Source organism: Silurus aristotelis, assembly GCF_946808225.1.
Source record: "Silurus aristotelis genome assembly, chromosome: 3".
NCBI classification, from domain to species: domain Eukaryota; kingdom Metazoa; phylum Chordata; class Actinopteri; order Siluriformes; family Siluridae; genus Silurus; species Silurus aristotelis.
The window spans coordinates 23,111,507-23,126,305 of record NC_139576.1 but is presented as its reverse complement, the minus strand read 5'-3'; positions in this window follow the sequence as shown (position 1 = coordinate 23,126,305).

Genomic DNA, 14,799 nt, shown 5'->3' with positions numbered 1-14,799 from the left:
AGATGAGTTACCATAACCTTCTTATTGGTGTAATTTAATCTGGCCATTTTCCGTTCTCGTCAACAGCATGTTCACCACAGTGGTGTCACTCACTGTATGCTTACTGCTTGTGTGCAGATTGAGAAAAACCCTTATGTCAAAGTGTCTCTGAGATAAATTTTCCCTTAAGTTTTATGTGAACATTAACTGAATCCCTTGATGTGCTCTGCCACATGATTAGATGAATTGACAACTGCATGAATGAGCCAGAAGTACAGGTGTTCCTATTAAAGCAGCTGGTAAGTGTGTATAAATTAAATGCAAACTAGTTTTATTTTCGCCTTACTATGAGCTCTGTTGTTGCCTCTGAATATTTCCTGTTTTATTAGTACTTAAATCTAAGGATGCACATTTAAAATCCCTCCTCACCATAGTCTATGGTAGCCAAAGATCCTTCAACGCATAAGAGAAAGACAGTTGTTGACCTGCACAAATTTTACGTAATTGATATTTAAAAGAATATATATAGTTAAAATACCATTAAGAGCACTTAAAGCCATAACAAAAAGCTTCCTGTGTGTGAAATGTCGAAATTTCCTGTTGGAAGTACGCCAGGAATTGGACAAATGAGCACTTTGTCCACCCACACAGTGCGCAGGATTTTGAAGAAGGGCGAGAAAAGCCACACAAATCAGTTTAAAATTGTACAGTTTTGTTGGTTCTTGTGTTTGATTCATTTCAAAATCACCACCAGTATAACCACAAACTGTTTGGAAGTGTGTGTTGAGCAAGAAACAAAGACCTTTCTGAAAGCATCTCATGAAGTGCAGTGAACTTCACCAACCGTCATTACAAGTACAACTGGCATTGTGTGTTGTGGTCAGATAAAATGAATATCAAGTTCATAATCATATACACTATTGGCAATTTTGCTGCCGAAATGGGACTGCATACAAGGAAGAACACCTTTAAAAAATAGGAGCTTGCTATAGAATAGCAATAGAACAGTGATGTTTGGTGCTGTTCTGTGGCAGGTTGGATCAAGGGCTCCTGAGAAATCTGAAGGCTTCCTGAAATTTGTTAAGTACCAGGACATTACAGTCCAAAACCTGGTTGCCACTTGGAGGTTTAAACGTACATAGAGATTTTAACCAGAGGATAAGCCAAACATACTTCTAACATACTTCCACAAAATCATTGTTTTTCAATCATCATCCTGGTCTATCTATTTAGGCTCTGCCAGAAAATCTGTGGGCTGAATTGAAGTGGAAATCCACACGCACAAACCTAAGAATATTAAAGAGCTTCAAATGTATGAAGGAGTGGATCAAGATGCCTTTAAAAAACATCTCGTAAAAACTTGTAAGATTTTACAAGTAGAGACTGTTATTATTCTCAACAATTGTTAGGGTGCTGATCATCTTGAAACCAATGTTTTGTAGAAGAAAATATATAAAGACGTGCCTAGATCGATGTGTCTTCCACAGAGAAACATTCCCACTGGCATTTCCATCATGTAGCAACAGGGGAAGAGAGAAAACATGCCATCTTTCCCTCCCGGTGAGATTGCAAAGCCAGAGCCATTCGGCACAACCGAGTTTCATTTCTTAATCATAGCTGAAGTGTGCAGCCTGTGCACTGTTAAACCAGGCTTTTACTAGATATGCCCTCAGGGAGATGGAGAGCTGCTCTTGATGTCAAAACAGAATATAAACAGAAAGCCGTTTGCTGTGGCTGAATTATTTTTTGTTAACATAGTCATGGCATTTCACATAGGAATAAACTGTGTGTGGGTGTGTGTAGGTGGGAGCTGTACATTATACTGTATATGTGTGTAGAATAACTGCATTCTGATCTATGTTGATTGCATTGGTGTGCGGAATCTTTCAGCGCATCGGAATTGCGCTAATGGAAGAAAGGCAAATGAGTTTCTAAATACTTTGTGTTAATGGTGTATATGAACTGTAAAACACAAGCGGGTTTTCATGTGTTACTGAAACACGTTGATCATCGCTCCATATTCTTATTCATATTCACAGCATGTCTGATCTTTCACAGGCAGTGGAGCAGATGAAAAGAAAAGAGAAGGAGGAGAAGGAGGAGAGAGCAATAATGGTGGAAGAAGTATGAGTGAGGAAACACTGTCGAAGTAGCATCGAGGCCAGGAGGGGAGTGTTTGTAAGCGCCAGGACCTATAATCTAAGGCTAAAGCGGCCGGTTGAAATGCTGGCATCGCTTAATGTCAGACGAGTATACTGTCATTTTGAAGGTGGAGGAGGCGGTGTAGTAGGTGAAGTTTTTAAATGAAGGTTGAAGTTAGCTAGCTATGGGTCAAAGCTGAGGAAATTTATTGCACTGAATTAACATCAAAGCTTTTTTGAAGTTGTTGAGACAGCTGACCTCGGGATGTAAAAGATTGCTTTCATTACTGTATGAAATTATTGTATGTAATGGCATTATGTAATTATATAATGGCATACCTAGGTGTGCCTGCTGTGAGAATAAAATGTCTCCACAATGGTAACACTGCATGAGAATTTGAAAATTGTGATTGTATTACTGGTCCATAGAAAATAATTGATATATTTGTGTCATTCTTTTTTTGATGTACAGAACCCATGAAAGCATAATTCTCTATACAATTTCCCTCAAACCATCAGCAAATATTTTACACAATCTAATTTAATGGAAAGTAGTCTTTGTAATGTAGCCATTTTTTTTTAAAGCTTTCTGGTTTTTAGATTTTTTTTCTGTAAAAGCAAAAATGCTTTCAAGAAGGAAAGAAACTTTTAGGGAAAAAAAGTCATGTCAGCCACTTTGTTTATGACTTGAACTAACATGTCACTGGTCAGGCACTGAGATGGAAAAGAGGGGGGGCTGGTGGTTAAATTAAGTTTTCCTGCTTTTTTGCCTCCAAAGACAAATCTTTGAAAAGCAGCCTCCTGCTTACAATAGCTATAATAATAAATCCCAGCCTGAATGCTGAGCTAAGCTACTGAATTAGCCAGTACAATCACATACAAGGCAGAACTCAAGGTTATAGTGTTGTTTGGACGACATTGCCAAATAACACTCTAGACAAAGCTTTTTCAGTGCTTTTACTCTATTATGTATAGGGAATTTACAAGTAAATAAATAAACAAATAAATAAATATAAAAACACATTGTATACTGTGTGTATATATACGTAATTTTAAACACTATATATACATTTTAAATATATAACTGTGAATGACACTGATAATCTCTTCATCATAGCACCTGTTAGTGGGTGGGGTATATTGGGCAGCAAGAGAACATTTTGTCCTCAAAGTTTATGTGTGAGAAACAGGATAAATGGGTTAAGTGAGTTTGACAAGAGCCAAATTGTGATGACTAGAGGACTGGGTCAGAGCATCTCCAAAACTTCAGCTCTTCCAGGCTTTTTCTGATCTGCAGCAGTCAGTATCTATCGAAAGTGGTCGAAGGAAGGAACAGTGGTGAACCGGCGACAGGGTTATGGGTGGCCGAGGCTCACTGTAGCATGTGAGGAGCAAAGGCTGGCCCGTGTGGTCCAATCCAAAAAACGAGCTGCTGTAGCTCAAACTGCTGACGAACTTAATGCTGTTAATGCACAGGACTGTTTTGGCAGCAAAAGGCGGACCAACACAATATAGTAGTCACAATGTTATGCCTGATTAGAGGCCATAATGTGTGTACATAATAATAATGTGTGTGTATGTATGTATGTATATACAGTACAGACCAAAAGTTTGGACACACCTTCTCATTCAAAGAGTTTTCTTTATTTTCATGACTATAAAAATTGTAGAGTCACACTGAATGCATCAAAACTATGAATTAACACATGTGGAATTATATACATAACAAAAAAGTGTGAAACAACTGAAAATGTCTTATTGTAGGTTCTTCAAAGTAGCCACCTTTTCCTTAGATTACTGCTTTGCAAACTCTTAGCATTCTCTTGATGCCTACTTTGAAGAACCTACAATATGACATATTTTCAGTTAATTTTTTTGTTATGTATATAATTCCACATGTGTTAATTCATAGTTTTGATGCCTTCAGTGTGACTCTACAATTTTTATAGTCATGAAAATAAAGAAAACTCTTTGAATGAGCAAGTGTGTCCAAACTTTTGGTCTGTACTGTATATATATATATATATATATATATATATATATATATATATATATATATATAACTTTTGGTCTGTACTGTATATATGATATATATATATATATATATATATATATATATATATATATATATATATATATATATATATATATACTTTTGGTCTGTACTGTATATATAATATATATAAACTTTTGGTCTGTACTGTATATATATATATATATATATATATATATATATATATATATATATATATATATATATATATATATATATATATATATATAATTTTATCTGCTTTCTTATCTCATAACAAAGAAAGGTAAGAGAAAGCAATAATGAGTTTATCTTCACTTGTGATGAAGATTTTTTTTTTATTAAAATGTTTCTGAAATCTAACATGACTCACTTTATCCTAAACTATTATACTTATGGATCTATGTGCATTTGACTATTCACACAAAACAATGCACACTAAACACCATTTTTTATTCCTACAGCTTGTATTTGTGCTTATTTCTGTGTGTGTGTGTGTGTGTGTGTGTGTGTGTGTGTGTGTGTGTATATATGCCCATCTTTTTATCTCTTCTTGGAGACCAGATATCCCCAAAATAATATGAATTTCAAACCAATTTGTCCTCATGGAGATGTTTGTCTGGACTGGTTCCCCTTTTTAAAAAGCTAAGGATTAAGGGTATTGTTACTCGGACACAAGCAATGACATTATTGTTGTTTCTCTGTGAAGTTTCCACTAGGTTTTCCTTCAAATAGTTGCCATAGTATCTTTTAGCGATCTGGAATCAGGAGACAAATCAGGTGCGCTACACTGTCTTCATTCGTTTCCATTCATCTCTATTTGTCGTGGTTGCATCAAGTTGCTTCATATTTGCATAAAGTTAAACCTTTCTCAGGTTTAACGTGTCCATGACATGCCCATATCTAGTCACTGTCAGAGTTGCCAGAGTTCTGCATTGGAAATGAATGGTCTTTGGATGTCTTGTTGCTGCGAGTTGCTGTATTTGTGAACGTAGCCTTAGACATAGTTTTAGACATAATATTAATTAGAAGCATTAAAAATTATGTCAATATATGTCACAATATATCAATAAAAAACATTTACATAAATAACAAGGTAAATGTGATTGTATGTGTGTGTTTGTTTATACAGTGTGTGTGTGTACTGGCTGATAATAAGAATTATATATCAGTGAGTAGACCTGTGGTTCCTTGGATTGATGGCTTATTTATATCTGCGAGGCATTTAAATATTAAAGGGCTCTTGTTGGCAGCCATGTTTTATCAAAGGAGAACAGATATTGACCACAGTAAAACCCACACAGAGACACAGGCAATATGCTAATTAAACACGTATATAGTAAATGGTATATAGGATGTGATAATGATTGCCTCTTAAAAGATTTTGATACAAGGAATCACTAACTTTATACCATGGAATCAGCCTCACTCTGATATATTAGAAGAAACCCAAATTCGGTAGTGTGTGTTTTAAAATAGTGTTAAAAATGTATTGGACCATTGCAACGCTGGTTGCACAATGAACACAATGAAAACAAAAATTGTGTTCAAACTAAAATATCTGCGGTTTTGGAATATTTAAAAGGTACCAATGACAGTAGATGTTTAGAGAAAAACAGAAGCATATTTCTCAGTAAATACATTTGCTATGCAATTTTGTTTTAATTCAGGACAGAGTGGGTTTGGCAGTGAATGATGATTTGGTGGGACAGAAGTTTCATCATGTATGGTACAAAAACATGGACAGGAAGCAAAAATGTCAGGGTATATGTGACTGATGCATACAGGATACAGACATGAGAAGACAGAAGGAGAACTGAGTAATAAAAGTTATAAAATGATGAAAAGAAACAGGCATCATGGAACTGGGCAGAAAGACAGCAGATTCAGAGCGCATGCAGCCACAGAGGCACAGGAAAGCTGGAGACATGTAGGCAGGGACATATTGTACAAAGGCAGGATCGGGTTGACAGGTAGAACTGAAATCTCTGTGGGAGCTTGTGGAATGATAGAACAAAAAGAGGAAATGTACTCCACTGATTAAAGCCAGCATCAGCACTAATTTAATGAAAGGGCATTAGGCTTCTTGCAGGGGGCCAAAGAGTGCCATTTAAACAAATTAATCAGTAAAGTGAAATTGTATTAAGAAATTAGCTTTCTGGACTTCCAACACACAAACAAACAAATACACCCCAGTACACTTCAAATATCCACTTAATCAATATGCCATTTTTCACATACACCCTGGCAGTAACTTGCATATTATTGGGTTTTATGTGTTATGTGGATAGTTTCATTTATAAAAAAGAATTAATTGCATCAAATACTGCATACAATGTTTCATGTAAAATGATATGGCCAGTTTTGTAGCGGGCAGTGTGCAACACATGAACATGTACATGTGCCCAAACATTCCCAGATTTTCCAAAACAGTTGAGGTAATACTTGTCATGGAATGTATTATTTACTTCCAACATACAGCAACCATTTATCAAAAGCGTCTTGCCAAACCAGCACAGCTTCTAAGTGACAAGGAACCCTGGTGCTTATATGGGGTTCATAGTTACATACATAAATATTGTGCTTTTCCATTCCTCCTGGCTGTTAAGAGCTTCTGACTAAAATCTTTTAATAGTGTTATGAGAAATGAGACTCTTAAGAAAACTGTAAAAGGTGGTCAGGGATGACTACTTCAGCTAACATCTGGGGGGAATGTATGGTAGAGTCCAGGTTTTCTGGAGTGGTACGTCTCGAAATAAGTCTCACAAGAATTCTCCTTTTAGGATATCGATAAGCTCTTTTATAGGTTCAGGTGATAAAGTTCTTCACCCAGCGGGCTAAATAAATTTCAAACAACTGATAATCTGAGGATCAAATGTTTACGTATCAACCACATTACAGCACAAAGCCACTGCCCAGAGTTAACTAGCAACACCTCATATATATATATATATATATATATATATAAAAAAAAGAGATCAGTTATGGACCGTAGCATTCTGCCCTCGCATGCTGTTCGCATCTGCCATTAAGAACCACAATGTGTTGATTTGCCTTTAGCAAAGTGGTCTACCTGCTCCTAGCTTAACCTTTCTCAGGTCTGACATAAAAAAATCTGTGTGTAAAGGCCACTCTTTTAGACATATAAACATTATATTGAGGGTGGCAGACAAACTATTCACACTGTGGCCAGTCTTTGGTCAGCTTACCTAAGGGTATTCTGTGCAAAGTGGGAAGAGCAACATGCTGTCATGCCATCTGGATAGTTCATTGCTACAATGTTTTCTTAGCATACTGTTACAGTGTCATCTGTCAATCAGCAAGACGAACTTCGAGTTCAGATTCATGCCTTCAGTTCCAGCCTGTGATGTTTCTTTCCAATGTGGTACTACACAGCTCCACAGCCTGTAACTGAAACATCTGTGGTAATTATCTCTCTCTCGCTTGCTTGCTTACTCTATGTTATGCTACAGACTGGAATGATAGTGTGGCTGAATTACGTATTGAGGCTCACTTTATTCTGATTAACAAGTGGCCTGATGTTTGGGAGCTTGTCTAATAGTTCACTGTAATGCAATTTGAAAAAGAATAGAAATGGTTTTTAGAAGCTCAGAATACATAATTTTAGCTAGAGCCAGTGTCACATGGCCTACCTGAAACCCCCATGAATGCTATGAATAAATCCCTGCGCAGTGGTAAAGCACACCCTGCTGTCACAGGTGCCATGCTAAAGAGTGAAACCCTCAACCTTACTCAAGCTACTGCAATCTTTAGGTTAGCTATGACAGCTTGCTTTGTGCCTGCCATGAGACTTGGCATACACCCCTCTCCATAAGATACTGGGACTAGTTGAAAATGGCAGCTCAGTGGTAGGTCATTATAAATCTGGAAGAATCTCCTGGGGATAGTTGTAGACATAGCATCCACACAGTCATCTGATAAGGAGCGAGAAGCATGCCATGTCACAAAGCTAGAAGGAAGTCTCCATTGACAAAACGCTGAATGAATCCTTGAAATTACCAGATCTTAGCTCCTGAATCATGAATTTAGTCAAGCCATGTACTGTATACAGCCAAGTTGTTAATTTCTCAGAGTAACTGAGACTGCTTTCTGGGGTTCTCAGAGCATTTGTTGGTCATTGCCATAGTTACGTTTTTTTTTTTTTTTTTTTTTTTTTTTTTTTACCAGAAAGCTCTTTAGACTCTTTAGAGGAGCTTGGGCCAGATTCAGGTTTGTGTCAATATACAAATCTACCTGGCATACATTAGTATATGTAAGTTGGCTGTGTACTAACTCATTGCAGAGGAACATTGAGTCAGAACAATTCTATATGTTCAATGTCAAGGCAGTAAGCAAAAAACTGATGCTGAAGCATAAAACCAGCCTCACTTTCCTGGACATTCAAATGCTTACTGCCTTGTGTGAGAATCTGGTAGAATCTGTGCCTACCTATAATATATAAAGTAGGGATGCTCTATCTCAGGTGTAGAAAAATTGATGTTTGTGTAAAGAGAATACCCATTCCAATTCAGGAGTGCAAATGACCTGGAATCCACCTAAAACAGCAAGCTCAGCAATAACAGTGCATGGCATTGAGGGATTATCCACACAATGCTAGCAACATGTTAGCCCAATGCTGGTGCTGGTATATATCCAAAGGAGAAAAGTAACCAGGAAATAGAAACAAGAGAAACAAACAAACAAGCAAAAAAAAACACCAAGACGTAAATCGTCTAACTCTGCAGAGAAAAGAGAAGAAGAAAGATCCAGTGTCCACAAAGATGAAGAGAAGCTAGATATAATATTGTACTAATTTAAATAATTATAAATCACTTTACGATTGGAAAATTTTTTTATGTAACAAAAGTCAATTTATAGCATCCTTGCACATGCAACCATGGCTCCACTTCTAGTACTTTTTATTTAATTAAACCATAACTATCTTTAATGCCATTCTCATTGTAGCCATGGTTCTTATTTCAGTGCTAACAGGCTATAAGATCATGATAGCAAAGAATTCTTGGCACATAGTTCTTCCAATGTACTGGTAAGCTTATTTTCTCTTTCTTCTTTGGTTTTTAAATGGTTGTAAATGATAAATAAAAGCACCATAGATTTTTTTTGTCCATGTGTTACAACTTTGAGTATATTAATAACCACTGGTAATTATAAATTATTTAAAGATCATTTAAATATTTTCCTCCATGCATGACCATATGCTAAGATTAGCAATTAACTGTTTTGTAGACACTATAGATTATATTAAATAGGATATTAAATAACGTCATGATTTTTCTGCTTGTTCAATATCAGTAGTAACTGTATAATGCTAAATATAATATAAGAATATCCTTATCTCTATATCTTGAAAGCATTTACTTAACAACTGAAACATTTATCATTAATGATAAAAGCGAATGATTTAAACTACAGCTCATATAATAGAATTACTTGTGCTGCTACTGGTGGGGTTTTTTTTCCATCAATTTTTTTGCATTTCATAATCTGTCTCCTAAAGGCAAGTTTATTTAAGAAGTTAAGGACATCATTTTCGTTTCAGCCAGTTATCCATTGTTGCTATATGCTGCATAATTTCACATACCGTTCATATGAAGAGAGAAAATAATTGCCTTGAGAAAGGTCACATCTTTTTACAATATCGCATGCTTGGTATGCATAGGTACAGCACTTTATCTATATACAAGGATTTAGAACTAGTATAGCTATAATTTACTGTGGATCAAATATATAATACAGGTCATGTAAGTACCAGCCAGCAGCCATACACAACTGCTGTGCCATATAAATCACTTGCTTCCAGATATAGATATTTAGCCTGAACTATCTGAAAAATGCATGAAAGAAGCATGTATATTAATTTCTGTACAGATCTGTGTGTTAATTAATTAATGAATTTATTTAGGGTTGCTTACTTCTACTGGGAGTGTTAGGCAGGAATACACCATGGATAGGATACCAGTCTAATTCAAAGCACCAGCTGATAGGAGTTTTACTTACTCAAATAAGTTCTAAGGGGAAGAAAGGAAAATAAAATAAAATGATTGGTTTAAAGATTCAACCAATTAAATTGACGAAGAGGCGGGGTCAGAGCGTTTGGGCATGTGGAGGGAATCGTTCAAACAGCTATATTAGCATTGCATTTGTGGAGAGCTCAAATATTAAAAAAGTAAGTAAAATTGTCAAAGTTTTGTTCAAATTCAAAACATCTGATTTACAGAGATAATTGTCAAACATTACAAACTCACAATACCAATCATTGTCTAAATAGCCTATCGTATGCATTTGATTCGACTCCTTCATCGATCTCCCTGCTTATCCTGGGATAAAACATGCACTTTTCCAATGTTAGTCCGCTGTTTATGAAGCTGATATGAGCGACAATAACTGGTTTAGATCTCTGTGATATTTCGTCGGTTAAACTTCCACGCTAGTGCTGCTACTATTATTAGTGTATATGTGCTGCTCTCAGAGCAGCAGTACCCAACATGCCCATATTACTGTACTATTATTTGGGTATATGTGCTGCTCTCAGAGCAGCAGTACTCAAATTACTGTACTATTATTTGTGTATATATGCTGCTTTTAGAGCAGCTGTACTCAACATGCCCATATTACTGTACTATTATTAGTGTATATGTGCTGCTCTCAGAGCAGGAGTATTTAATATGTTAACATTGCTGCACTATTATCAAGTGTACTGTGCTGCTCCCAGAGCAATACAGTGCTGGCATTTGACTGGGAAAGGTATAAGAACCCTGTCAGTATTAATAATTATTGATGTTAAATGTATTCAAATATAAGTATTGTGGTCATGAGTTGTAACATGCAATAGTTAAAATACAGCAGCACTGTTAAAGATGAATACACTAAAACATTATCTAGCAGAGTTTAATACAACTTTGATCCAAATTTTTTCCATTTTTTGTACAGCACTGCAGCATTGTGGGTAGGACAATAACGTATTTAAATTCACTTGGTGAGCAGAACGAGCATTGTCAGAAAATAGCTGAGAACTGGGGGTATGTATATAAAAAGTTTGTATATAAAATGGGGATATGTATAAAAAAGTTCACATTTTAACTATATTTAATCTAACCTGTCTTGTACATGTGGTATCCATCCTAACAGGATATTTTCCACAGCAAAGGGTTTCCAGGGAACATTGGACATTTGCACAAGGGAGCATGCCATTCAGAAAGATAACATTTCCTGTGGCATTTTTACAGCTTTGGTAAAATATTAATATCATATTAAACACAAAAAAATATTGAATTACTTGTTTGTTTTTTATTATTTAATAATTTGTACGTGTCAAAATTATAGTGGTGTATCTGTTACAAATATGTATTGCTAATTTTAAGCTAATTTACATTTACACATGCACATGTGAGAATAATCTAGAATTATGGATGCTATTTTAGTGCTGTTAAATAGATACTTTTACTTACTTTAGTCACCCTTAAGTTGTTCCAAACTGTATACATTGCTTTGTTGTACTGAACTCAAAGGAAAATATTTAGAAAAATGTTTGTACCAATTTACCAATCATCATATTATCATATTAGAAAAAAAACACAAACGAAGTCAACGGTGTCCCAGAACTTTTTAGATTCCAACATTCTTCGAAATATCTTCCTTTGTAGTTACAAAAAAATGTATACAGGTTTTAAACAACTTACTTGAGTTAGTGATGACATGATAAAAATTTTTTGGGTGAGCTATGCCATTAAGGAGACTTTTGAAAAATTTTACCTTTTTGTAAGTTTGCAGAGGTCTTTCTTTCTGGGGACCAGGGCTTTATTAACTGCCCTTCAGATAAGGAAAGAGAAAAACTAGCAACACTGCTTCTCTCTTCACTTCACTTGTATGAACATAATGAGTACTGCTGCTCTGAGAGCAGCACATATTCACTAATAATAGTAGAGTAATATGAGCATATTTGAGTACATATACACTAATAATAGTACAGTAATATGTGCATAGTGAATACATATACACTAATATTAGTAAAGTAATATGTGCATATTGAGTACATATACACTAATAATAGTACAGTAATATGTGCATAGTGAGTACATATACACTAATATTAGTAAAGTAATATGTGCATATTGAGTACATATACAATAATAATAGTACAGTAATATGTGAATAGTGAGTAAATATACACTAATAATAGTACAGTAATATGTGCATAGTGAGTACATATACACTAATAATAGTACAGTAATATGTGCATAGTGAGTACATATACACAAATAATAGTAAAGTAATATGTGCATAGTGAGTACATATACACTAATATTAGTAAAGTAATATGTGCATAGTGAGTACATATACACTAATAATAGAACAGTAATATGAGCATATTGAGTACATATACACTAATAATAGTAGAGTAATATGAGCATATTGAGTACTGCTGCTCTGAGAGCAGCACATATACTGTAATAATAGTAGAGTAATATGAGCATATTTAGTGCTGGTGATACTAGGGCTTGAACCCCCAACCTTCTGATCAGTAACCCAACACTGTAACTACTGAGCTACCACTCCACCCCTGAGCAAACAGTCACTGGACCTAATAAACCAACATGGATTTCTTTCCAGACTTTAACACAATGCAATTCTGTCTGGACTGCGGCAAAATTGGAACCAACTTCACCACAACATGCACATACACTTATTCAGTCCTAAGGGCAGTTTACTTAAAGGCATGTTTTATGGATGTAGGAGGAAGCCAGGAAAACTGAGTACAGAGTCAACCAGAGACCTTGGATACTGTGAAATCTACACTTTCATTTAAAAGTATTGGAATGGAAAGGCTAAATGAAGATTTATGTGGTGGAAAAAAACGCTGAATGTAAGACCACACAGTATTTTTAGCTTTCATTTATCTTTACATCAAGATAGGCCAAACTAACCATCGACTATGACACATATTTGCATCAGGTGAAAAAATAAATTGGAACGTGTGACTGACAGGTGATTCCTGTTGCTTTGGTGTGCCGTGAAACATTTGAAACAGTTAAGAGTTCTTAAGAATAACTCTTGGACTGAGTCCTGGGTTATGCCTGTGAAAATTGTATTTTTTTTGGTATAGAAAGGATAATGAAAACAAATTGACTAGAGAACTGTTTATGGGGAAAAAAGCTAGCCGTTTATTCTGAGCCACAGAAACATTGGGCATAGTATTACATCAATTTGCAATGTCCTCAAAAGCCCACTGGTGTACTGACAGGCAGGCACTGAACATATCAGCCAAGAAAAACAAAAGCAGTTAATGACAGAAACATTGTGAGAGCCATGAAGCAAAACACAACCACAGTCAGTAACAGTGACAACCTTCATGGAGGAGGTGTAACACAAACCACCTTTCAAAGAAGTCTTAGAAAAGTGCAAATATAAGGGCCATACCACATCAGCAGTAAGTAATAGATCAAAATTATAATTTACAAAGAAATACAGTGACGAGTCATAAATGTGCCACCAAAATTGACCTCTAACAAAGTGACGGAAAGGCCAAAGTATGGAGGAAGAAAAGACTTGCTCATCATCAAAAATGTATGCACTAATTGCTCAAGCATGGTTGTGTTGATGTGCTTGCCATGGTTTGGGCTTGAATGGCTAGGCATGAAACAAGCTCATTAATCTTTATTGATGATGCGACTTATCGTAGTAGCAGCAAAACAAATGCAGAAGTCTAAAAACACACTGCCAATACAATAAAGGGCATTATCAGGGGAAAAAGTTTTAGAGTAGCCAAGTCCTGTGCCCAATTGAGCATGTATTTCACCCCAAGAGAAGACTAAATAGAGAAACGCCAACAAAAACAAATGAAAGAAGGTGTGGTACAAGCCAGAAAAAGCAGCACAAAAGAACCAACCAATTGATGCAAGCAAAGATTATGTAATCAAATATTAGGAAGTAATTAATTTACTGTAAGGTCCCCTGGTGGTCTAGTGGTTAAGATGCACCGCTGCGACCCGGGTTCGATTCCCGGTCAGGGAACCATCCCCAGCCACTCTCAGTGCCGGTCCCAAGCCCGGATAAATTGGGGAGGGTTGCGTTAGGAAGGGCATCCAGCGTAAAACATGTGCCAAATCAAACGTGCGGAGGATCCGCTGTGGCGCCCCCTAACGGGAGAAGCCGAAAAGAAAGTAAATTAATTTACTGTAAGAATATTCTTTGTTGATACTTCTACTCACATAGATGCTAAATGGGCTGCCAGCAAAGGTGCCATGTACTGAACTGTTTAACTGGGTGTATATATATCAGGGAGTGGATTTTAAAATAATGATCTATAGTCATCTTTTAATCTAAAACTCAGATTTTTCTTTTTGAATGAATGTTCATAGTTAGCGGGTCTCTCTAGCTGAATTCTTCTTCTCTCTGGCTTAATATTCAATGTTAGTGGGTCTCTCTGGCTGAATTAACATTCAGTTTGTCTTTCTGGCTGAATATTCAGAGTTAGTGTGTCTCTTTGGCTGACTTTAAATGTAATATTTCTCTCTCTGATCTCTGAGTATGCAGTTAATGTGTCTGCTGGCTAAATATTTAGAGTTAGTGTGTCTCTTTGCCTGAATATTCATAGTGTGTTTCTCTGGCTGAATGTTCAGATTTAAT